A 24,754-nucleotide genomic window follows, 5' to 3' on the forward strand; every position below is an offset into this window, starting at 1 on the left:
AAGATCGAAGCTCAGGAAAGGCAACCTGGGGAACACCTTGGAGTGTAACACACCCTCTCTCTACACCCCATACCCAATTTGAATGCCTAATGCAGTGTAGTTTCCAAGAACTACTAAACGAGAGCCGGAAGATCGAAGCTCAGGAAAGGCAACCTGGGGAACACCTTGGAGTGTAACACACCCTCTCTCTACACCCCATACCCAATTTGTAGGCCTAATGCAGCGTAGTTTCCGACAACTACTAAACGAGAGCATGAAGATCGAAGCTCAGGAAAGGCAACCTGGGGAACACCTTGGAGTGTAACACACCCTCTCTCTACACCCCATACCCAATTTGAAGGCCTAATGCAGCGTAGTTTCCAACAACTACTAAACGAGAGCCAGAAGATCGAAGCTCAGGAAAGGCAACCTGGGGAACACCTTGGAGTGTAACAAACCCTCTCTCTACACCCCATACCCAATTTGTAGGCCTAATGCAGCGTAGTTTCCGACAACTACTAAACGAGAGCATGAAGATCGAAGCTCAGGAAAGGCAACCTGGGGAACACCTTGGAGTGTAACACACCCTCTCTCTACACCCCATACCCAATTTGAAGGCCTAATGCAGCGTAGTTTCCAACAACTACTAAACGAGAGCCGGAAGATCGAAGCTCAGGAAAGGCAACCTGGGGAACACCTTGGAGTGTAACAAACCCTCTCTGTACACCCCATACCCTATTTGTAGGCCTAATGCAGTGTAGTTTCCAAGAACTACTAAATGAGAGCCGGAAGATCGAAGCTCAGGAAAGGCAACCTGGGGAACACCTTGGAGTGTAACACAACGTCTCTCTACACCACGGAAGGGCTGATTCTTCGGAAGGAAGGCTGTTGGAAATAAGCATTGCGCGTCCGAGGGTGATTATATTCTTATTAGGTATATACTCACCCTCGGACGCGCCCTGCTTCTTTATTTGGAATGAATGTTTATTTGCAATGTGGTGTTGACTTTCTCTATTATTTTGGTAATTAATGATTTTATTATTTTCATTGTTTTGCATCTTCTCGGCAATAATATAAAGAAGACGCGACAGGACAACACTCGGTGGATGCCATATCTGTGTTTTCAATTTAAAAAACCTTTCAGTTAACTACTTGCAGGAGAAAGTAATTGTAGCTGGTGGCCATTTTTAGTACTGTACCAGATTTTAGTTGTGTGTTTGTTTTTAATGTTAAAATGTCTGCATTTGATATCTCACCAGTATTTTCTTTTTTATAAGCAAAATACTTTTTTTTTTATTTTATGATGTTGGTTCAAGGGGTACACGGGCAGCAGTAGACAGGTCAGTGGAGGCCTAGTGGAAGGAGGGACCGCAGACAGGCTTCGAAGCCCTAACATAATAAATTGGGCTGCCTGTAGGCAGTTTAAAATTGGTTCCAGGGGAACACGGGCAGCAGTAGACAGGTCAGTGGAGGCCTAGTGGAAGGAGGGACCGCAGACAGGCTTCGAAGCCCTAACATAATAAATTGGGCTGCCTGTAGGCAATTTAAAATTGGTTCCAGGGGAATACGGGCAGCAGTAGACAGGTAAGTGGAGGCCTAGTGGAAGGAGGGACGGCAGACAGGCTTCGAAGGCCTAACATAATAAATTGGGCTGCCTGTAGGCAATTTAAAATTGGTTCCAGGGGAACACGGGCAGCAGTAGACAGGTCAGTGGAGGCCTAGAGGAAGGAGGGACCGCAGATGCGCCAATGTTTCCCCCATACCAAATTTGTAGGCCTAATGCAGTGTAGTTTCCAACAACTACTAAACGAGAGCCGGAATATCGAAGCTCAGGAAAGGCAACCTGGGGAACACCTTGGAGTGTAACACACCCTCTCTCTACACCCCATACCCAATTTGAAGGCCTAATGCAGTGTAGTTTCCAAGAACTACTAAACGAGAGCCGAAAGATCGAAGCTCAGGATAGGCAACCTGGGGAACACCTTGGAGTGTAACACACCCTCTCTCTACACCCCATACTCAATTTGAAGGCCTAATGCAGCGTAGTTTCCAACAACTACTAAACGAGAGCCGGAAGATCGAAGCTCAGGAAAGGCAACCTGGGGAACACCTTGGAGTGTAACAAACCCTCTCTCTACACCCCATACCCAATTTGTAGGCCTAATGCAGCGTAGTTTCCGACAACTACTAAACGACAGCATGAAGATCGAAGCTCAGGAAAGGCAACCTGGGGAACACCTTGGAGTGTAACACACCTTCTCTCTACACCCCATACCCAATTTGAAGGCCTAATGCAGTGTAGTTTCCAAGAACCACTAAACGAGAGCCGGAAGATCGAAGCTCAGGAAAGGCAACCTGGGGAACACCTTGGAGTGTAACACACCCTCTCTCTACACCCCATACCCAATTTGAAGGCCTAATGCAGCGTAGTTTCCAACAACTACTAAACGAGAGCCGGAAGATCGAAGCTCAGGAAAGGCAACCTGGGGAACACCTTGGAGTGTAACAAACCCTCTCTCTACACCCCATACCCAATTTGTAGGCCTAATGCAGCGTAGTTTCCGACAACTACTAAACGAGAGCATGAAGATCGAAGCTCAGGAAAGGCAACCTGGGGAACACCTTGGAGTGTAACACACCCTCTCTCTACACCCCATACCCAATTTGAAGGCCTAATGCAGTGTAGTTTCCAAGAACTACTAAACGAGAGCCGGAAGATCGAAGCTCAGGAAAGGCAACCTGGGGAACACCTTGGAGTGTAACACACCCTCTCTCTACACCCCATACCCAATTTGAAGACCTAATGCAGCGTAGTTTCCAACAACTACTAAACGAGAGCCGGAAGATCGAAGCTCAGGAAAGGCAACCTGGGGAACACCTTGGAGTGTAACACACCCTCTCTCTACACCCCATACCCAATTTGAAGGCCTAATGCAGTGTAGTTTCCAAGAACTACTAAACGAGAGCCGGAAGATCGAAGCTCAGGAAAGGCAACCTGGGGAACACCTTGGAGTGTAACACAACGTCTCTCTACACCACGGAAGGGCTGATTCTTAGGAAGGAAGGCTGTTGGAAATAAGCATTGCGCGTCCGAGGGTGATTATATTCTTATTAGGTATATACTCACCCTCGGACGCGCCCTGCTTCTTTATTTGGAATGAATGTTTATTTGCAATGTGGTGTTGACTTTCTCTATTATTTTGGTAATTAATGATTTTATTATTTTCATTGTTTTGCATCTTCTCGGCAATAATATAAAGAAGACGCGACAGGACAACACTCGGTGGATGCCATATCTGTGTTTTCAATTTAAAAAACCTTTCAGTTAACTACTTGCAGGAGAAAGTAATTGTAGCTGGTGGCCATTTTTAGTACTGTACCAGATTTTAGTTGTGTGTTTGTTTTTAATGTTAAAATGTCTGCATTTGATATCTCACCAGTATTTTCTTTTTTATAAGCAAAATACTTTTTATTTTATTTTATGATGTTGGTTCAAGGGGTACACGGGCAGCAGTAGACAGGTCAGTGGAGGCCTAGTGGAAGGAGGGACCGCAGACAGGCTTCGAAGCCCTAACATAATAAATTGGGCTGCCTGTAGGCAGTTTAAAATTGGTTCCAGGGGAACACGGGCAGCAGTAGACAGGTCAGTGGAGGCCTAGTGGAAGGAGGGACCGCAGACAGGCTTCGAAGCCCTAACATAATAAATTGGGCTGCCTGTAGGCAATTTAAAATTGGTTCCAGGAGAACACGGGCAGCAGTAGACAGGTAAGTGGAGGCCTAGTGGAAGGAGGGACCGCAGACAGGCTTCGAAGGCCTAACATAATAAATTGGGCTGCCTGTAGGCAATTTAAAATCGGTTCCAGGGGAACACGGGCAGCAGTAGACAGGTAAGTGGAGGCCTAGTGGAAGGAGGGACCGCAGACAGGCTTCGAAGGCCTAACGTAATAAAATGGGCTGGCTGTAGGCAATTTACAATTGGTTCCATGGGAACACGGGCAGCAGTAGACAGGTCAGTGGAGGCCTAGTGGAAGGAGTGACGGCAGACAGGCATCAAAGGCCTAACATCATAACATTGGGCTGTTGGCAATTTAAAATTGGTTCCAGGGGTACACGGGCAACAGTGGTCTGGTCAGTGGAAGTCTAGTGGAAGGAGTGACGGCAGACAGGCATCAAAGGCCTAACATAATAACATTTGGCTGTTGGCAATTTAAAATTGGTTCCAGGGGTACACGGGCAACAGTGGTCTGGCCTGTGGAAGTCTAGTGGAAGGAGTGACGGCAGACAGGCTAAGAAGGCCTAACGTAACAAAATTGGGCTGGCTGTAGGCAAGTTTAAATTGGTTCCAGGGGAACACGGCCAGCAGTGGCCTGGTCAGTGTAGTAGTTGTAGAAAGAACGGACCGCAGACAGGCTTCAAAGGCCTAACATAACAAAAATGTCAAAACAATGGTATTGTCAGTGCCAGGCATTGAAGGATGTCAGCGCATAGACTAAACATTGGTGAAGCTGTGAGAGATAATTTTGCTAGTGGTAGAGCACTGTTTGAGCTGGGGGGGGGAACTGTCTTGTGGCCGGCGGTACAGGCCCAGGGCCCCTCATATTACAATGGTGTGTCTGATGTTGGGTGCGCACCACCACTGCCAGAGACACTTTATTGTACTATGAGGGACCCAGTGGCAGTGCCGTCGACCAAAAGCGGGCACACCCACCTCTTCAGACAAACAGCACTCTCACGGGTGCTGGCGCAAAGTGGCGATACCACGGCCCCGTGTGGGGAGTTTGGCCATTTTGTTAGGAGTAAACATGTCGTATGCTGGACAATCAGGTGCAGAAAATTACGAGATTGGAAAAGTCATTCAGAAGAGTCCACAGGCAAGACCTTTTCATAGGAAAGTTAGGTGTCAGCCGGGCAAGGTGGGGCAAAAGATTTCGAAATCCAGTTGTGGTTCATTTTAATGAAGGTTAGATCATCTACATTTTGGGTAGCCAGACGAGTCCTTTTTTCAGTTAGTATTGAACCTGCAGCACTGAATACTCTTTCTGATAGGACACTAGCTGCCGGGCAAGCAAGCTCCTGCAATGCATATTCTGCCAATTCTGGCCAGGTGTCTAATTTGGATGCCCAGTAATCAAATGGGAATGACGGTTGAGGGAGAACGTCGATAAGGGATGAAAAGTAGTTTGTAACCATACTGGACAAATGTTGTCTCCTGTCACTTTGAATTGATGCTGCAGTACCTGTCCTGTCTGCGGTCATAGCAAAATCACTCCACAACCTGGTCAGAAAACCCCTCTGGCCAACGCCACTTCTGATTTCTGCCCCTCTAACAACTCTGGTCTGCTGGTCCCTGGAGCTCGTGTGAGAACGATCACGGGCGCTGTGTGCAGGGAATGCCAGAAGCAAACGGTCAACAAGAGTTGATTGTTTTGTTGCTAATATTAGTTCCAAGTTCTCATGTGGCATAATATTTTGCAATTTGCCTTTATAGCGAGGATCAAGGAGGCAGGCCAACCAGTAATCGTCATCGTTCATCATTTTTGTAATGCGTGTGTCCCTTTTGAGGATACGCAAGGCATAATCCGCCATGTGGGCCAAAGTTCCAGTTGTCAAATCTGCGGTTGTGCTTGGTTGAGGGGCAGTTGCAGGTAAATCTACGTCACTTGTGTCCCTCAAAAAACCAGAACCCGCCCTTGCCACGCCACCAATTTCCAATGACCCCAGGAAAGCTTCCTCATTAAAAATATACTCATCCCCATCATCCTCCTGATCCTCCACCTCCTCTTCGCCCGCTACCTCGTCCTGTACACTGCCCTGACCAGACAATGGCTGACTGTCATCAAGGCTTTCCTCTTCCTCTGGTGCAGACGCCTGATCCTTTATGTGCGTCAAACTTTGCATCAGCAGACACATTAGGGGGATGCTCATGCTTATTATGGCATTGTCTGCACTAACCAGCCGTGTGCATTCCTCAAAACACTGAAGGACTTGACACATGTCTTTAATCTTCGACCACTGCACACCTGACAACTCCATGTCTGCCATCCTACTGCCAGCCCGGGTATGTGTATCCTCCCACAAAAACATAACAGCCCGCCTCTGTTCGCACAGTCTCTGAAGCATGTGCAGTGTTGAGTTCCACCTTGTAACAACGTCTATGATTAGGCGATGCTGGGGAAGGTTCAAAGAACGCTGATAGGTCTGCATACGGCTGGAGTGTACGGGCGAACGGCGGATATGTGCGCAAAGTCCACGCACTTTGAGGAGCAGGTCGGATAACCCCGGATAACTTTTCAGGAAGCACTGCACCACCAGGTTTAAGGTGTGAGCCAGGCAAGGAATGTGTTTCAGTTGGGAAAGGGAGATGGCAGCCATGAAATTCCTTCCGTTATCACTCACTACCTTGCCTGCCTCAAGATCTACAGTGCCCAGCCACGACTGCGTTTCTTGCTGCAAGAACTCGGACAGAACTTCCGCGGTGTGTCTGTTGTCGCCCAAACACTTCATAGCCAATACAGCCTGCTGACGTTTGTCAGTAGCTGCCCCATAATGGGAGACCTGGTGTGCAACAGTGGCAGCTGCGGATGGAGTGGTTGTGCGACTGCGGTCTGTGGACGAGCTCTCGCTTCTGCAGGAGGACGAGGAGGAGGAGGAGGGGGTGCGAACGGCTACAGCCAACTGTTTCCTAGACCGTGGGCTAGGCAGAACTGTCCCAAACTTGCTGTCCCCTGTGGACCCTGAATCCACCACATTTACCCAGTGTGCCGTGATGGACACGTAACGTCCCTGGCCATGCCTACTGGTCCATGCATCTGTTGTCAGGTGCACCTTTGTGCTCACAGATTGCCTGATTGCATGGACGATGCGCTCTTTAACATGCTGGTGGAGGGCTGGGATGGCTTTTCTGGAAAAAAAGTGTCGACTGGGTAGCTCGTAGCGTGGTACAGCGTAGTCCATCAGGTCTTTGAAAGCTTCGCTTTCAACTAACCGGTAGGGCATCATCTCTAACGAGATTAGTCTAGCTATGTGGGCGTTCAAACCCTGTGTACGCGGATGCGAGGCTAAGTACTTCCTTTTTCTAACCATAGTCTCATGTAGGGTGAGCTGGACTGGAGAGCTGGAGATCGTGGAACTAGCGGGGGTGCCGGTGGACATGGCAGACTGAGAGACGGTGGGAGATGGTATTGTTGCCGCCGGTGCCCTAGATGCAGTGTTTCCTACTACGAAACTGGAGATTCCCTGACCCTGACTGCTTTGGCCTGGCAAAGAAACCTGCACAGATACTGCAGGTGGTGCGGAAAATGGTGGCCCTACACTGCCGGAAGGGATGTTGCGTTGATGAGTAGCTTCATTGGCCGAGGGTGCTACAACCTTAAGGGACGTTTGGTAGTTAGTCCAAGCTTGCAAATGCATGGTGGTTAAATGTCTATGCATGCAACTTGTATTGAGACTTTTCAGATTCTGCCCTCTGCTTAAGGTAGTTGAACATTTTTGACAGATTACTTTGTGCTGATCAATTGGATGTTGTTTAAAAAAATGCCAGACTGCACTCTTTCTAGCATCGGATACCTTTTCAGGCATTGCAGACTGAGCTTTAACCGGATGGCCACGCTGTCCTCCAACAGGTTTTGACTTTGCCACGTGTTTTGGCCAAGATACGGGCCCGGCAGATGGAACCTGTTGCGATGTTGATGCCTGCTGCGGCTCCTCCTCCTCCGCTTCAGAACTGCTGCCGCCTGCACCCTGTTCCCCCAATGGCTGCCAATCGGGGTCAAGAACTGGGTCATCTATTACCTCTTCTTGTAGCTCGTGTGCAACTTCGTCTGTGTCACCGTGTCGGTCGGTGGTATAGCGTTCGTGATGGGGCAACATAGTCTCATCAGGGTCTGATTCTTGATCAGCACCCTGCGAGGGCAATGTTGTGGTCTGAGTCAAAGGACCAGCATAGTAGTCTGGCTGTGGCTGTGCATCAGTGCACTCCATGTCAGATTCAACTTGTAATGGGCATGGACTGTTAACTGCTTCACTTTCTAAGCCAGGGACGGTATGTGTAAAGAGCTCCATGGAGTAACCCGTTGTGTCGCCTGCTGCATTCTTCTCTGTTGTTGTTTTTGCTGAAGAGGACAAGGAAGCGACTTGTCCCTGACCGTGAACATCCACTAACGACGCGCTGCTTTGACATTTACCAGTTTCACGAGAGGAGGCAAAAGAGCTAGAGGCTGAGTCAGCAAGATAAGCCAAAACTTGCTCTTGCTGCTCCGGCTTTAAAAAGCGGTTTTCCTACTCCCAGAAAAGGGAGCGTTCGAGGCCTTGTGTAGCCAGACGACGAACCTGGCTCCACAGCTCCAGACTTAGGTGCAATATTTTTTTTCCCACGACCACCTGATGCTCGACCACTACCACTACCCTCATTACCAGCTGACAATGAACGCCCCCGGCCACGACCTCTTCCACCAGACTTCCTCATTGTTTTAAAAACGTTACCAAACGAACGGTATTTGTTGCTGTCACACAACTTACACGGTGAGCTATAACTTCAGTATGATTTAGCTACCCCTTTACAGGTGGGTGAGACCACAACGAAAATCAGCCACAATGTTACACACTCTGTTGTTGTTGGCAACAAATGAGATGGCACACACGCAGGACTGTCACTGAAGCGCAAATGTAAATATTTATCTCCCACTGATTTGTGTTTGTTTTTTTTAAAAGGGAGACTTCAGAAAAGAAAAAAATTTAAAAAAAATTATTTTTTACAGAAGAATTTATAAAACAAATAAAATGAAATGATTGTTTCAGGGACAATTTAGGAAAAAAAAAAAAAAAAAAGGCTTTGTAGGGCCCACTGAGTGAGAGAGGACGCACACAGGAGTCAGGAGTGGCACACAAGCCCAGAGGCCAATATTAATCTCCCACCGATTGATTTAGTTATTTTTTATGGTAGATTTTGGAACCCAAATCAAGCAAAAAAATTAATAGGCTTTCTATGGCCCACAATTGGGGAGAGAGAGAGAGAGATGGCACACCCAGGAGTCAAGACTGGCACACAAGCAGAAGGGGCAATATGAATCTCCCACAGATTTTTTTTTTTTTTTTCAGGGAGACTTGAGAGAAAAAAAAATACAAAAACAATGATTTTTTTCAGGAATAATTTAGAAACCAAAGAAAATAAAATGATTGTTTCAGGGAGAATTTAGAAAACAAATAAAACAAAAAATAGGCTTTCTAGGGCCCACTGAGTGACAGATGACGCACACAGGAGTCAGGAGTGGCACACAAGCCCAGAGGCCAATATTAATCTCCCACTGATTGATTTAGTGATTTTTTTTGGTAGATTTTGGAACCCAAATCAAGCAAAAAAATTATTAGGCTTTCTATGGCCCACAATTGGGGAGAGAGAGAGAGATGGCACACCCAGGAGTCAAGACTGGCACACAAGCAGAAGGGGCAATATGAATCTCCCACAGATTTTTTTTTTTTTTTTTTTTTTCAGGGAGATTTGAGAGAAAAAAAAATACAAAAAAAATGATTTTTTCAGGAATAATTTAGAAACCAAAGAAAATAAAATGATTGTTTCAGGGAGAATTTAGAAAACAAATAAAACAAAAAATAGGCTTTCTAGGGCCCACTGAGTGACAGATGACGCACACAGGAGTCAGGAGTGGCACACAAGCCCAGAGGCCAATATTAATCTCCCACTGATTGATTTAGTTATTTTTTTTGGTAGATTTTGGAACCCAAATCAAGCAAAAAAATTAATAGGCTTTCTATGGCCCACAATTGGGGAGAGAGAGAGAGATGGCACACCCAGGAGTCAAGACTGGCACACAAGCAGAAGGGGCAATATGAATCTCCCACAGATTTTTTTTTTTTTTTTTTTCAGGGAGACTTTAGAGAAAAAAAAATACAAAAAAAATGATTTTTTTCAGGAATAATTTAGAAACCAAAGAAAATAAAATGATTTTTTCAGGGAGAATTTAGAAAACAAATAAAACAAAAAATAGGCTTTCTAGGGCCCACTGAGTGACAGATGACGCACACAGGAGTCAGGAGTGGCAGACAAGCCCAGAGGCCAATATTAATCTCCCACTGATTGATTTAGTGATTATTTTTGGTAGATTTTGGAACCCAAATCAAGCAAAAAAATTAATAGGCTTTCTATGGCCCACAATTGGGGAGAGAGAGAGAGATGGCACACCCAGGAGTCAAGACTGGCACACAAGCAGAAGGGGCAATATGAATCTCCCACAGATTTTTTTTTTTTTTTTTTTTCAGGGAGACTTTAGAGAAAAAAAAATACAAAAAAAATGATTTTTTTCAGGAATAATTTAGAAACCAAAGAAAATAAAATGATTGTTTCAGGGAGAATTTAGAAAACAAATAAAACAAAAAATAGGCTTTCTAGGGCCCACTGAGTGACAGATGACGCTCACAGGAGTCAGGAGTGGCACACAAGCCCAGAGGCCAATATTAATCTCCCACTGATTGATTTAGTGATTTTTTTTGGTAGATTTTGGAACCCAAATCAAGCAAAAAAATTAATAGGCTTTCTATGGCCCACTATTTGTGAGAGAGATGGCACGCTCAGGACTGGCACACAAGCCCAGAGGCCAATATTAATCTACCATTTTTTTTTTCCAGGGAAAATTTATAAACCCAATAAAAAAAATAATAATAAATAGGCTTTCTATGGCCCACTATCTGAGAGAGAGAGATGGCACGCTTAGGACTGGCACACAAGCCCAAAGGCCAATATTAATCTCCCACTGATTGATTGATTGATTTTTTCAGGTAGAATTATGAACCCAAATCAACCAAAAAAATAAATAGGCTTTCTATGGCCCACTATTTGTGAGAGAGATGGCACGCTCAGGACTGGCACACAAGCCCAGAGGCCAATATTAATCTCCCACTTTTTTTTTTTTTCCAGGGAAAATTTATAAACCCAATAAAATAATAAAAAAATAGGCTTTCTATGGCCCACTATCTGAGAGAGAGAGAGATGGCACGCTTAGGACTGGCACACAAGCCCAAAGGCCAATATTAATCTCCCACTGATTGATTTAATGATTTTTTCAGGTAGAATTTAGAACCCAAATCAAGTAAAAAAATTAATAGGCTTTCTATGGCCCACTGAGTGAGAGATGGCACACACAGGAGTAAGGAGTGGCACACAGACCTGAGGCCAATATTTTTCTCCCACTGATTGATTGATTGATTTTTTCAGGTAGAATTATGAACCCAAATCAACCAAAAAAATAAATAGGCTTTCTATGGCCCACTATTTGTGAGAGAGATGGCACGCTCAGGACTGGCACACAAGCCCAGAGGCCAATATTAATCTCCCTTTTTTTTTTTCCAGGGAAAATTTATAAACCCAATAAAAAAAATAATAATAAATAGGCTTTCTATGGCCCACTATCTGAGAGAGAGAGATGGCACGCTTAGGACTGGCACACAAGCCCAAAGGCCAATATTAATCTCCCACTGATTGATTGATTGATTTTTTCAGGTAGAATTATGAACCCAAATCAACCAAAAAAATAAATAGGCTTTCTATGGCCCACTATTTGTGAGAGAGATGGCACGCTCAGGACTGGCACACAAGCCCAGAGGCCAATATTAATCTCCCACTTTTTTTTTTTTTCCAGGGAAAATTTATAAACCCAATAAAATAATAAAAAAATAGGCTTTCTATGGCCCACTATCTGAGAGAGAGAGAGATGGCACGCTTAGGACTGGCACACAAGCCCAAAGGCCAATATTAATCTCCCACTGATTGATTTATTGATTTTTTCAGGTAGAATTTAGAACCCAAATCAAGCAAAAAAATTAATAGGCTTTCTATGGCCCACTGAGTGAGAGATGGCACACACAGGAGTAAGGAGTGGCACACAAGCCCTGAGGCCAATATTTTTCTCCCACTGATTGATGTTGTGATTTTTTCTGGTAGATTTTGGAACCCAAATCAAGCAAAAAAATAAATAGGCTTTCTATGGCCCACTGAGTGAGAGATGACACAGACAGGGATGGCACTCTAGCAGAAATGTCAATCTTAATCTCCCACAAAAAAAAAAAAAAAAGGAACTGTCCTTCAATTACTATCTCCCTGCAGTAATCTCAGCCAGGTATGGCAGGCAGCAATAAGGAGTGGACTGATGCACAAATTAAATAAAAAGTGTGGACAAACAAACAAGATAGCTGTGCAGAAAGGAAGGAACAAGAGGATTTGTGCTTTGAAAAAAGCAGTTGGTTTGCACAGCGGCGTACACACAGCAATGCAGCTATCAGGGAGCCTTCTAAGGCAGCCCAATGAGCTACAGCGCTGAGGAAAAAAAAAAAAAAAAAGGAGCTTCCACTGTCCCTGCACACCGAAGGTGGTGTTGGGCAGTGGAAATCGCTACAGCACAAGCGGTTTTGTGGTTAATGGACCCTGCCTAACGCTATCCCTGCTTCTGACGAAGCGGCAGCAACCTCTCCCTAAGCTCAGATCAGCAGCAGTAAGATGGCGGTCGGCGGGAACGCCCCTTTATAGCCCCTGTGACGCCGCGGACAGCAAGCCAATCACTGCAATGCCCTTCTCTAAGATGGTGGGGACCAGGACCTATGTCATCACGCTGCCCACACTCTGCTTTTACCTTCATTGGCTGAGAAATGGCGCTTTTCGCGTCATTGAAACGCGACTTTGGTGCGAAAGTCGCGTACCGCATGGCCGACCACGCACAGGGGTCGGATCGGGTTTCATGAAACTCGACTTCGCCAAAAGTCGGCGACTTTTGAAAATGTTCGACCCGTTTCGCTCAACCCTAGTGAAGAGGAATGTCCTGTCTTTTTTATTTTTAACAGTGCTTTACTGGTAATGTTATACTATTGCAGAGACAGAAATGTATGCACTAATAAACATTAGTAAATAGTAGTTGCTCCAATATATACAATAATAAGCATTATTTCAATACCCCCACCCAACAAATACTTATCCTGTTAGTGTAATAGTGGATCTGAATTCTTCAAATTTGACTCTGGAAAGTGATTTTGTCATAACACCAGCTATGATCTGGTCAGACTTGCAATAAGCAAACTAAATTAATAATGTCAATGTGTTTAGGTCTCACATTGAAAAAATGCAAGAGCCCAATAGGGTTTTATACAAAGTAAATAATTGGTACAGAAGTAATAGAACCGTTCACCAAATAGGGCTGTGTGAGACACAACACATAAAAACTTGGAATCCAGATGCTGCAGCTTCCCGGGGATATGGTAGAAATACACCAAATTATTATATATGGTTACTCGGAGGAAGGAATCAGTGGAATTGATGGTTTACCAAAATCGCCTATTAATTGATTTAACCAAATGACCACTTGACATGCGAGGGCTGCACACACATACTCTTCTTCTCTAGATGACAAAGCTACAGACCCTTTTTTGTGCTAGACCAAGAAATTGAACTTTCTCCAAACTTGAACAAATAGCTGCTTGTTTATTTGCGATCACTTCAGTCACCAGCCCAGTCTGCATTCACATAGGTTTCTTGCTGTTCCATTGTTCAAATGTAGTTTTGTCAGTAGCTTTACCTGAGAGTCCGATTTGAAGATAGCAAGCTGTCATGATTGTTTCACCTCAATATGATGCATCAATATCTGCACACAGAATTTCTGTCATTCTTCCAGATTTGTTATGTAGTTCATCGAGATATGTTTCAAGTTTCTTTGGAACTTCATCTTTGCTGTGAATAACAGCTTATAAGGTGTATCTGCATTGTATCAGCAGTCCTCAATATTCAAAAAATGTGGAGGACAATGTGACCTATCATCAATGTTGTTAACAACACCACCACCACAGAAAAGACGATACTTAAGTCCAAGTTAGTTAAAAAAAATACAAAATCTCTTAATTATTTAAAATCTAACAGACACATGTGAGCCGGAATGAAGTAAATACCATGTCCCTAAGAAATACTGTACAAAAAATGCTAGGGAGCACGAATCCCCGGACATACCCCACTAAATATATCAGGCTAATGTCTGGCCATCATAATATCAATGCTATTACCGCTGAAAAAACAGCAAAGAGGCCAGTACTCAAGGGGTGTACCCATAAGCGCCATAGTCTCAAAGAATCACCACATCTTATTAGTATATCATAGTTACCTACAGACTATGTGCTGAGGGTGTCCAGGGAGCGTGCGCCCGCCCCAACGCGCATTTTGGTGAAGCACCTTTGTCAGGGGGCATACAATACATTATAAACTGTGAGTTTAAAAAGGCTGAGACCGGAAGTATGTGTAGCGTGAAAAAAATGGAAGTACTGCTCCGTTCCCATGACAACCGCAGCGCAAGCCGGTGATCGTAGCAGGGGCAGGGGAAGTAAACATGGGAGCCCCACGTGGTCACCATCCCCCTTCTCAAGTGCAGAAGCCGGCAAGGCACCACAGTGATATATCAGGAGGTAAGTGCAGTAAAGATCGCAGAATACGCATGACCGGAAGTACCGGGGTGCTTTGCTGTGAAGCAGATAAACAACTGTGCAGTATATCTTAAATAATCATTGATAAATGTGATGAAATATCTCTTCTTTCCAGGAGTTTGAGTACTCATTGGAATACAAACATTTGTGTATTAAGTCCAGAAGCTGTTCTGATTTTATAGTACTATTCTTAGGAAAGGAGTTGCTAGTACATTTCATTGTCTCATTACACAGATCAACTGTAATACCAATAGCAAGTTGTTTGGAACTAACTTTCTTATTGGTTCTGGGTCTCTTTGTGCAAGCTGCCTGTGCCAAAAAATGTACACATTTCTTGTGCTCTTTATGTTCAGCAGTGTATACAATTCCTTGCATTTTAGCTGGTACAACTCATCTTTGATTTTTCCTGCTGCTAGTGTGTGATCTTCTTTTGAGATGATACAGCTGTCATCTTTAAATGTAATTTCATTTCCATGTCTTGTGAGTTAATTCACAGAAAACAGATTGCTTCCAAGACAAAGGACATGGAGCACGTTATTTACTAGGATTTTTCTGCTTTGTTGAGGAGACTTGATGATTAATGTAACCATCCCCTATTCCCTGTGAATTCCTTTACTGACCATTAGCCAAGAATCAGATCACTTTCTCTGACTTACCTTGGTTAAGCTTAAAGAAGAAGCTTCTGTCATTTGTCATATAACTAGTTGCCTCAGAGTATATACACCATACATGCTTTAATGTACTTGCATTAACAGTTAACAGAGCTTCAGTACTTGAAGTGTCATATTTTTCAGCAATGCCACTTTCAACCCTTTGAAGATTATTTCGCTTTTTCAGCAGATTCATTCTAGGTTTCCAGACTCTGCAGTCAGCATTTAGGTGCCCTATTTTGTTGAGACAAAACAACTCAAGTGTTTTCTTCAAATTACTTTTATTTTTAGACAGATCTTGGCCTTTTAAAGCGGATTCTGCTTTGGATACCCCACTGCTAATTAAAATTTCCATCTTTCACTTATACTCACATACAAGCTTTCCTCTGACATACGCCAATGTAAGCTCATAATCTGGGTGCCCATCTAGTGCAAGTGTGTTATAGCTTTCTGGTAGACCACTTAGAAGTATTGCAACAATATTGACATCTTCTAGATCGTCCCCAATACCTCACAGGCGCTCCACAATTTCTAAAGTATTTCTCCTTTAATCCTGTATATCTTGGCCCTTATTTAGCTTAGTCTAATACAGCTTTCTCATAAAATAAAGCTTATTGCTGAGATTTATCCTTTTATGCATTTCCCATATTTCTTTTGCATTTTAACATTTACATACATGCATAATCTGATCCTCATCTATACTAAGGGAGATAGTGATTTGTACTTTTTGATCCTTCTTTACCCAGTCTTCTGGTAGTGGGTCAGTTTCATTTACTCCTGTATATATTTCCATGTACCTTCTCTTATCAGCAGCACTTTTACTTTGAATTTCCAGGATTGGTAGTTCTAGTTAGTCAGATTTGGCACTGTGAACATCACAGAGTTGCTGCTGGTGGCCATCTTTGCTTCTTCTTCTTAGTACACTGTTGTTCTCTCTCCTCTGGGCTTTCTCTAGGTCTTTGGGTTTCTTTATCTCTAGGTCTCTGGGTCCATAACCAGTTGGCAGCGGTTTAATCTCTGTACTGTCCAGCCATTGAAAAGTGAATATATTTATTCAGTAACAAAGATAACACAGCTTACAACTGGTATTTCTTATAGCTTAGGATCTTAGCAATTCATCTATCAGCTTGCAAAGTGAAAGTAAAATGTGCTCCAGCATAGCACACACAGTGAACTGGAGCTTCCTGTGTTTTTTTACAGTGGTTTACTAGCAATATTATTGCTGGAGGCAGAAACACGTGCACTATTAAACAATAGTAAATAGTAGTTATTGCAATATGTACAATAACGGGCATTATTCCAATAACCTGACTGTATGTACTGTCAAGGTAGGTGACCATTGTAGTAAGGAGCCAGTCCTTGCTCTTGTGCTGGGATATGTAATTATCATTTTGCTATGTTTCAATAAGTTGAAAGTCAGAAAACTTGAGTACAATTCTTGATTAATTTCCCCTATGGACTGTATTGATTTGATTTTTTGTTGCATTATTGGTATATCAAGTAATATCATAAGTATTACTTTTGTAATTTTTTTCAATGTAGATCTAAATAGCTCCTCAGAGAAAAAGTCAAGTTTATCTTACCTTTTACTTTTTTCCTTAGACTTTTGTTTCTATAAAAGGTAGTTTGCTGGATTCAGGAGTCAAGTCTATTCATGCTGAGACTATGTGCACCCATTGTGGATTTGGCCCTGCAGATCAGCAGTGGATTTGGCCATGCGGATCCTCAGCAGTTTTCCATGCAGTGTACAGTACCATGTAAACCTATGGAAAACAAAAACCGCTGTGCACATGCTGCAGAAAATTTTGCGCAAAAATGCAGCGGTATATTTTCCGCAGCATGTCAATTCTTTGTGCGGAAACACAGCATGTCAATTCTTTGTACGGAAACTCAGCGTTTCTGCACCCATTGACTATACATTGAGTAAGGCAAATCCACACATCAAAAAGCACAAGACAATCAGCAAGAAATCTGCAGTAATCCACAAGAAATCTGCATCAATTCTGCATTAAATCCACAACCACTATGGCCTGCGTTTTCTGCCAAGAGATGCGGATTCTGTGTGGAAAAATCCACAGCCAAATCCGCAATGTGTGCACATACCCTAAGGGATTTTTGTGGAGGATAGTGCCATGCCACTAAATTTAAGAGGTGATGTAATGGACCAAAGTGATAGAGCGGTCAACGATGCTGCTATCATGAGGCGAGTTGAATACTTTGCCTCAAGCAGAGTATTCCTAAAGACAGGGGGCGGCAGAGCGGCAGTCAGAAGTTAGCACACGTGGTGCCGACTCTCCCTGCAATCCCTGCTCAGAGTTCTGACACTTGCTGACAGCGCAGTCACTGCAGACAGTGTCACAACAAGGTAACGTGCGTGCGGCGTGCCCAGCAGCAGGTGAGGTGACTCACTATTAGTTACCATCCGGCTGGGCTGAGGTGCAGTCAGAAGCGGTGCCCTGTCTCCTGAGTCCTGACCTGCTGGCTGCTGTGCAGTAAGTAACTGTAAAAAACATAATTCGCCATCCCCACATGCTAGTGAGTGTCGTTGACTCGTTCATGAGGGAGCTGATAAGGAGCCGGCTCCCTGCTATGAATCAAAGGAGTCGGCTCTGCAGAGTTATTTTTTTTTTTTTTGCTTTCTTGGCTGGTGCTGGCTGCAGCTTATCAGACTGTGATGCGACTCATGTGGGGAGGAGAGAAGTAGCTGTGGACTGTTAACTGTTTGTGAGCACTGGAGAAGTGGTGCAGTCTGCAGACAAGCACATGCACAGGACAGGGTGGATGGGAAAAGAAAGTAAATGCTTCCTATTGTTAACCCTTAAGTGCCCACAGACTGCAAGCATTAGGGTATGTTTCCACATTCAGGAAACACTGCGTCTTTGATGCTGCGTTAGAGCCGCAGCATAAAACACGCAGCGTCCAGATGTTACAGCATAGTGGAGGGGATTTTCATGAAATCCCATCTCCACTATGCGGTAAAACACGCAGGCTGCAGACCCGCGTAAACGGACATGCGGCGCGTCTTTTCAGGACGCAGCATGTCTGTTTACAATGTGGTGATGCTCCGTCGCCGAGCCGTAAATGTACCATAGACTATCATTAGATGCGATAAAATCACATCTAAAGATTAGTCACCTGCGTAGTAACTGCGTAAATGCAGCTTACCACGCATGTCTGCCGGCTCACCTGTCCCGCCGCAGGAAGTCCCTCGTCCACTGCAGTTCTCGCGATAACTTATTGTGAGAATTGCCGTGCACGTGACCAGGACTTATTTCCGGTCACTAGTCTGGTTCTGACAAACAGCTGATCAGCTGATTGTTAGAACGCTGTGGTGTAGGTGATCGCTGGAGAGTTATCTCCGGCGATCATCTACTGGCTCTGCTACATCTAGATGTCACTTCAGGCATCCAGATGTAGCAGAGCTGGACTCGTCTATCTACACTGTGTGCTGCGCAGCACTGGTTTTTATTGGTGTATTCATTTGTGTCTTTTGTATAGTTTTTCTATTGTCCAAGACCTTGAAGTTCTACCTGGCAAGAGGGATTGTTGAACTATTTCCATTGTTAAGGCCCAGCTGTTGATTTCCGAAGCTGAAACCATACAGTGAGTAGCATTCTTAAAATCCTTTATTTTCTACTACATAAACGGAAATGTAACAAGTGTAAAGATCGATGTTTCAAATACAGACATTTTTAAATAGGAATATATTTTACATGTGCGTCAGGTTAGGCGAGTAAAGAGTAAACCAGATTTATTTGTACTGATTTTACTACGTGGGGGGGCGCCGTTTTGCAGTTCGCCTTAGGCAGCAGAAAGGCTAGGTTCACCCCTGAGAGCGGTTAGTCACATAGTGATGTGTCAGGAATGCTGGTGTAGGCAGGTGACAGTTCACAACTTTACTCACAGGGGGACAACAAGGTTAATGGCTCTAAAGCCTCACAAAATGGAACAGTAGGCAACCAGTACCCTTGATCAGCGATAGACTTCGCGTATTTGCAACAGTGCACTGACGCTTGCACTGCTTTCAAGACACTTGTCACAGTCTCTTCAGCAGCACCTTCTTCAGTTCAGCAGTTTCTGTTTTTTTTGTATCTCTCCAAGGAGTTTTTCACAGCTTAGGGCAATGTAATAAAATAACCTTTATATGGTTAAATATTTCAAGAAATAAAAAATGAGTAACAACTTCATCTTCACATGAAATAGCCATTAAAAGAATATTTCTCTTAAAAATAACTGGTATTTTTTTTCCCATTAGAATAACACTATAGCTGCACTAGATTTCATATCCACAAGCCTTGCTGTGGCTGCCAAAAATGTGAATTAATAATCTATAGTTAAAGCATACTTCAAATCTTAAGAGCATTGTTAATTATAATCCTACATAATCTTGAAACATGCAGATGCGCTATTATATAGTCTCTATAATCTTTAATACTTACTATAACATATGAATGTTGCATCTTGTTGCATTTCTCTGTAGGTTTATTACACGAGAAAGTGTTCATGTAAGTGCTAATAGTCTTGTATGTGAATTTCAATATATAATTCATATTTAAATGGGATGGATAACCTTAAACAGAACACGTTACTCGATTCATGCTGCCCAAACCACAGGCAGCACGAATCAGAGCCTGGCTGCACAATACAGCCAGAGCGTTACAGAGGTAACATAGATTTGACTTGGCTTGTGCCAGCCCTAGACGGCTTAAAGGTACCGTCACACTGGACGATATCGCTAGCGATCCGTGACTTTGCAGCGTCCTGGCTAGCGATATCGTCCAGTGTGACAGGCAGCAGCGATCAGGCCCCTGCTGTGATATCGCTGGTCGGGGCAGAAAGGCCAGAACTTTATTTCTTCGCTGGCTCTCCCGCTGACATCGCTGAATCGGCGTGTGTGACGTCGATTCAGCGATGTCTTCGCTGGTAACCAGGGTAAACATCGGGTTACTAAGCGCAGGGCCGCGCTTAGTAACCCGATGTTTACCCTGGTTACCATCGTTAAAGTAAAAAAAACAACCACTACATACTTACCTACCGCTGTCTGTCCCCGGCGCTGTGCTTCTCTGCTCTGGCTGTGAGCGCCGGGCAGCCGGAAAGCAGAGCGGTGACGTCACCGCTCTGCTTTCCGGCCACTGTGCTTACACAGGGCAGAGAGGCACAGCGCCGGGGACAGACAGCGGTAGGTAAGTATGTAGTGGTTGTTTTTTTTACTTTAACGATGGTAACCAGGGTAAACATCGGGTTACTAAGCCCTGCGCTTAGTAACCCGATGTTTCCCCTGGTTACCGGCATCGTTGGTCGCTGGAGAGCTGTCCAGCGACCAAACAGCGACGCTGCAGCGATCCGGATCGTTGTCGGTATCGCTGCAGCATCGCTTAGTGTGACGGTACCTTTGCAGAGAACCACTCTACTTGATTGACAGGCCATTCTTAATGTACACACATAGGAAAGACCTGTAAATCACTTGCAGTGGAAGCATTTCAGAGAAAAAAACATGCTGCGGTTTGGGCAACATGAATTAAGTGACAGTGAAAAATTAAAAATGTTAAATGAAAAATAAAGTCTTTGTACAGGAATGGTGTATGTCATGGAGAAAAATGATGAGATAGGTAGATAACGCCACCGCATAAAACTATAGGCTATACTATTGACAATGTATTTAAAGGATGGACTGCTTTGTTTATCAGGTCATGATACAAGTTGTTAACAATCAATTGACAAAATTATATTAAAAAGCATTTATTAGATCACAAATTTTATATAAAAAAAAGTTTTTTACATATCTCTTATTTTAAATAAATATGCGGTAAGCAAACTTTAACAACAGCACTTGATGGTACAATCTAATGAAAAACCTTTGTAGATTCTACCTACCTGGGATAGAAGTGTTGGGGGCTGTGGGAAATGAAAGAAGCATCTAATTTGCTAAGGACAATTGGTATAACAGAATATGACAAGGCTCAAAAATCGGCATCCATAGATATGCTGTAGAACAGAAATAAATAAATAATATCATAAAACAGATAAGCAGTTGTATAAAAATATATAGTGAGTGAAAAATATAGATAGAATGAGAAAAATGAAAAAATCAGCGGGTGGTGGGGGTTAGTTAGGGTAAATAGGGAAGAGGATGCTGTATGAAAGGAGTTTTCGCATAAATCGATGCACAGCTATTCAGTAAGCATTCATATGTAAAAAAATGTAAAAATTGAATTCTATGGAAAACTTAGACAGCATGCCGAATACATTGGGCCACTGTGTTTTGTATGGCGGTAGGTTGCAGGTCATCATGGCACCCTATAGGAGTTCATTAAAAGTGATGTTGCAATACAACACCGCAATCTGAAAGTTACACAAGACAGGTAGCACTAGTCTTTTGTGTAGTAATCTTATTCTTCACTTTATGTCATATTCCTATGGACATAGAAAACCAAGGAATCTCTATATTTCTATAATTGCTCAACAATCAATTTATATCAGATCTGTAAATGCCTTTTTAAATGTTTGAAAGCTTATTTTTGTTGCTTGAATGCATCCTAAACAAAACAAATGAATTTTGCATATACAGGGTGTGCCATTTATATGGATACACCTAAATAAAATGGGAATGGTTGATGATATCAACTTCCTGTTTGTGGTGCATTAGTAAATGGGAGGGGAAAACTTTTCAAGATGTGTGGTGGTGACCATGGCGGCCATTTTGAAGTTAGCCATTTTGGGGCCAACTTTATTTTTTTTCAATGGGAAGAGGGTCATGTGAATACATCAAACTTATTGAGAATTTCATAAGAAAAACAGAAATTTGGTGAAAATTTTGAAAATTTTGCAATTTTCCAACTTTGAATTTTCATGCCCTTAAATCATAGAGATATTTCACACAACATAGTTATAAATAACATTTCCCACATGGTTACTTTTCATCAACACATTCTGGTACCAGAATGTTTTGTTAGGAAGTTATAAGGGTTAAAATATGAAAAGCATTTTTTCATTTTTCCAACAAAATTTACAAAACCATTTTTTTAGGGACCACATTACAATTGAAGATACATTGAAGGGTCTATATGATAGAAGATACCCAAAAGTGACACCATTCTAAAAACTGAACCCATCAAGATGTCCTAAACCACATTAAAAAAGTTTATTAACCCATCAGTTGCTTTACAGGACTTTTTGTAATATTGAAAAAAAATCTTTTTCAAAAAACATTTATTTCAGATCCAATTTTTTTTATTTTGATAAGGATAACAGGAAAAAATTAACTCCAAAAATTGTTGTGTAATTTCTCCTGAACATTATGATACTCAAAATAAAGAAAAATGAAGTGGCACTCACCCGATATTGCTGTATGAAAAATGTCCTTTATTCAGAGTATACACTCACAGACATCTGGTGGAGAGGCGGCTTGGTAGGAAGGAAGGTGCAAGGGGAGGCAAGAGGACGACGGCCGTTTCGCGCCTGCGCGCTTCAACGGGTCCAGGTGCGTGAATTAAGAACGTCACATCCTATATAGAGGACTAAACGTCTTGGTGTAAACAGGTGATACCGTTAAAAACACATTTGGATACAGACACCAAATTAAACTAATAAGCACAAGCAGAAACATTTTCTGTATATACTATATATAATGCTAATACAGTAAGTATAATTCTTACAGGAAAATAGACATATCCAATTTGTCATTCAGTCCTATTGCACCTTGCGCATTCGTTTCAATAATCCACCTCGCTTCGCGTTGTAACAATGCATTCCCACGATCTCCTCCATTTTGGGGATTTTTTACAATTTCCAGACCTGCAAACCGCAGAACATTCGGGTCTGCATTATGTATATCGCGCATATGTTTAATGAAGCGGGGACAGCCCTTCCCAGAAGAGACCGAACGCTTTACGTGCTTTAGACTGGCAGCCCACTTTTTCATTAGTCTCGATTGATATTGTGAATCTGTATACACGGATCCCCCACAACAAGGGCATCAAAGCAATACGTTTGATATTACAGAATTGTAATAAAGACCAGGACTTCATTGATTTTATCACTGAAAGCCTGGACTTCGTACTATCACACAATGCATTTAGGTTCATTAACAAATGGTTCTTACACCGAACCGGAACCGCAATGGGTACACCGGTCGCGTGTGTTTTCGCGAATTTATTTCTGGCAGTATTTGAGGAACGATACATAACTTCCACTAATAATCCGTTTTTGCGGTTTATACGAGCCTACTATAGGTTTGCAGACGATGTCTTTATTGTATGGGACAGCTCAAAACAGGATTTTGAGAATTTTGTTTTTTATCTTAATAATAACAACGATGATAATATGCAGTTCACCGCCGTATTTGGGGGCTTGTCGCTTGAATTCTTAGATGTTAAGATCGAAATAGTGGAAGGTAAAATTAACACATCGGTACACAAAAAATCGACAGCGACAAATAGTTTATTGCATTTTAATAGCGCTCATCCTTTCCACACAAAAAACAGCATACCTTACAGCCAGATGGTTAGATATAGGAAAATCATTAATAATGAGGAAGTTTTTGATAAACAAATAACTGAACTTAAAACCAATTTTCTGGAAAGAAATTATCCCCCTAAAATTCTGTTAGCAGCTGAAAATAGGGTTAGAAAATTAGTACAGGAAGATTTGCTGAAAAATCGCAAAAAAATAAAAAGTTCCCCTAGTGACAGTGGTAATAATAAATTTGTATTTACATTCATGCATAGCCCGATGAATAAAGTAATTTATGCGGCTATTCAAAAAAACTGGCACATTCTGCAGTCTGATCGGGAACTTTCATCTTTGACAAGAGATCATCCAATTTTCGCCTACAGACGAACAAAAAACTTGGGGGACCTTATCGTAAAAAACCGCTTGCCAGCCATTGAAAATTCCAATTGGTTGAGGGAATTGCAACCTACAGGTAACCACAAATGTGGAAATTGCAGTTATTGCCGATTTAGACTACTTGATAATCCCATCCGTATCGGCCCCATTTGTCACACAGTTCGTCAATTAATAACATGCAAAACACAATATGTGGTTTATTTAATTATGTGCCCATGCCATTCTTTCTATATTGGTGAGACCATTCGCCCACTTTACCATAGGTTTAGAGAACATTATAGTTCGGTCTCTTCTGGGAAGGGCTGTCCCCGCTTCATTAAACATATGCGCGATATACATAATGCAGACCCGAATGTTCTGCGGTTTGCAGGTCTGGAAATTGTAAAAAATCCCCAAAATGGAGGAGATCGTGGGAATGCATTGTTACAACGCGAAGCGAGGTGGATTATTGAAACGAATGCGCAAGGTGCAATAGGACTGAATGACAAATTGGATATGTCTATTTTCCTTTAAGAATTATACTTACTGTATTAGCATTATATATAGTATATACAGAAAATGTTTCTGCTTGTGCTTATTAGTTTAATTTGGTGTCTGTATCCAAATGTGTTTTTAACGGTATCACCTGTTTACACCAAGACGTTTAGTCCTCTATATAGGATGTGACGTTCTTAATTCACGCACCTGGACCCGTTGAAGCGCGCAGGCGCGAAACGGCCGTCATCCTCTTGCCTCCCCTTGCACCTTCCTTCCTACCAAGCCGCCTCTCCACCAGATGTCTGTGAGTGTATACTCTGAATAAAGGACATTTTTCA

This window comes from Ranitomeya imitator, chromosome 5 (assembly GCF_032444005.1).
Source record: "Ranitomeya imitator isolate aRanImi1 chromosome 5, aRanImi1.pri, whole genome shotgun sequence".
NCBI lineage: Eukaryota > Metazoa > Chordata > Amphibia > Anura > Dendrobatidae > Ranitomeya > Ranitomeya imitator.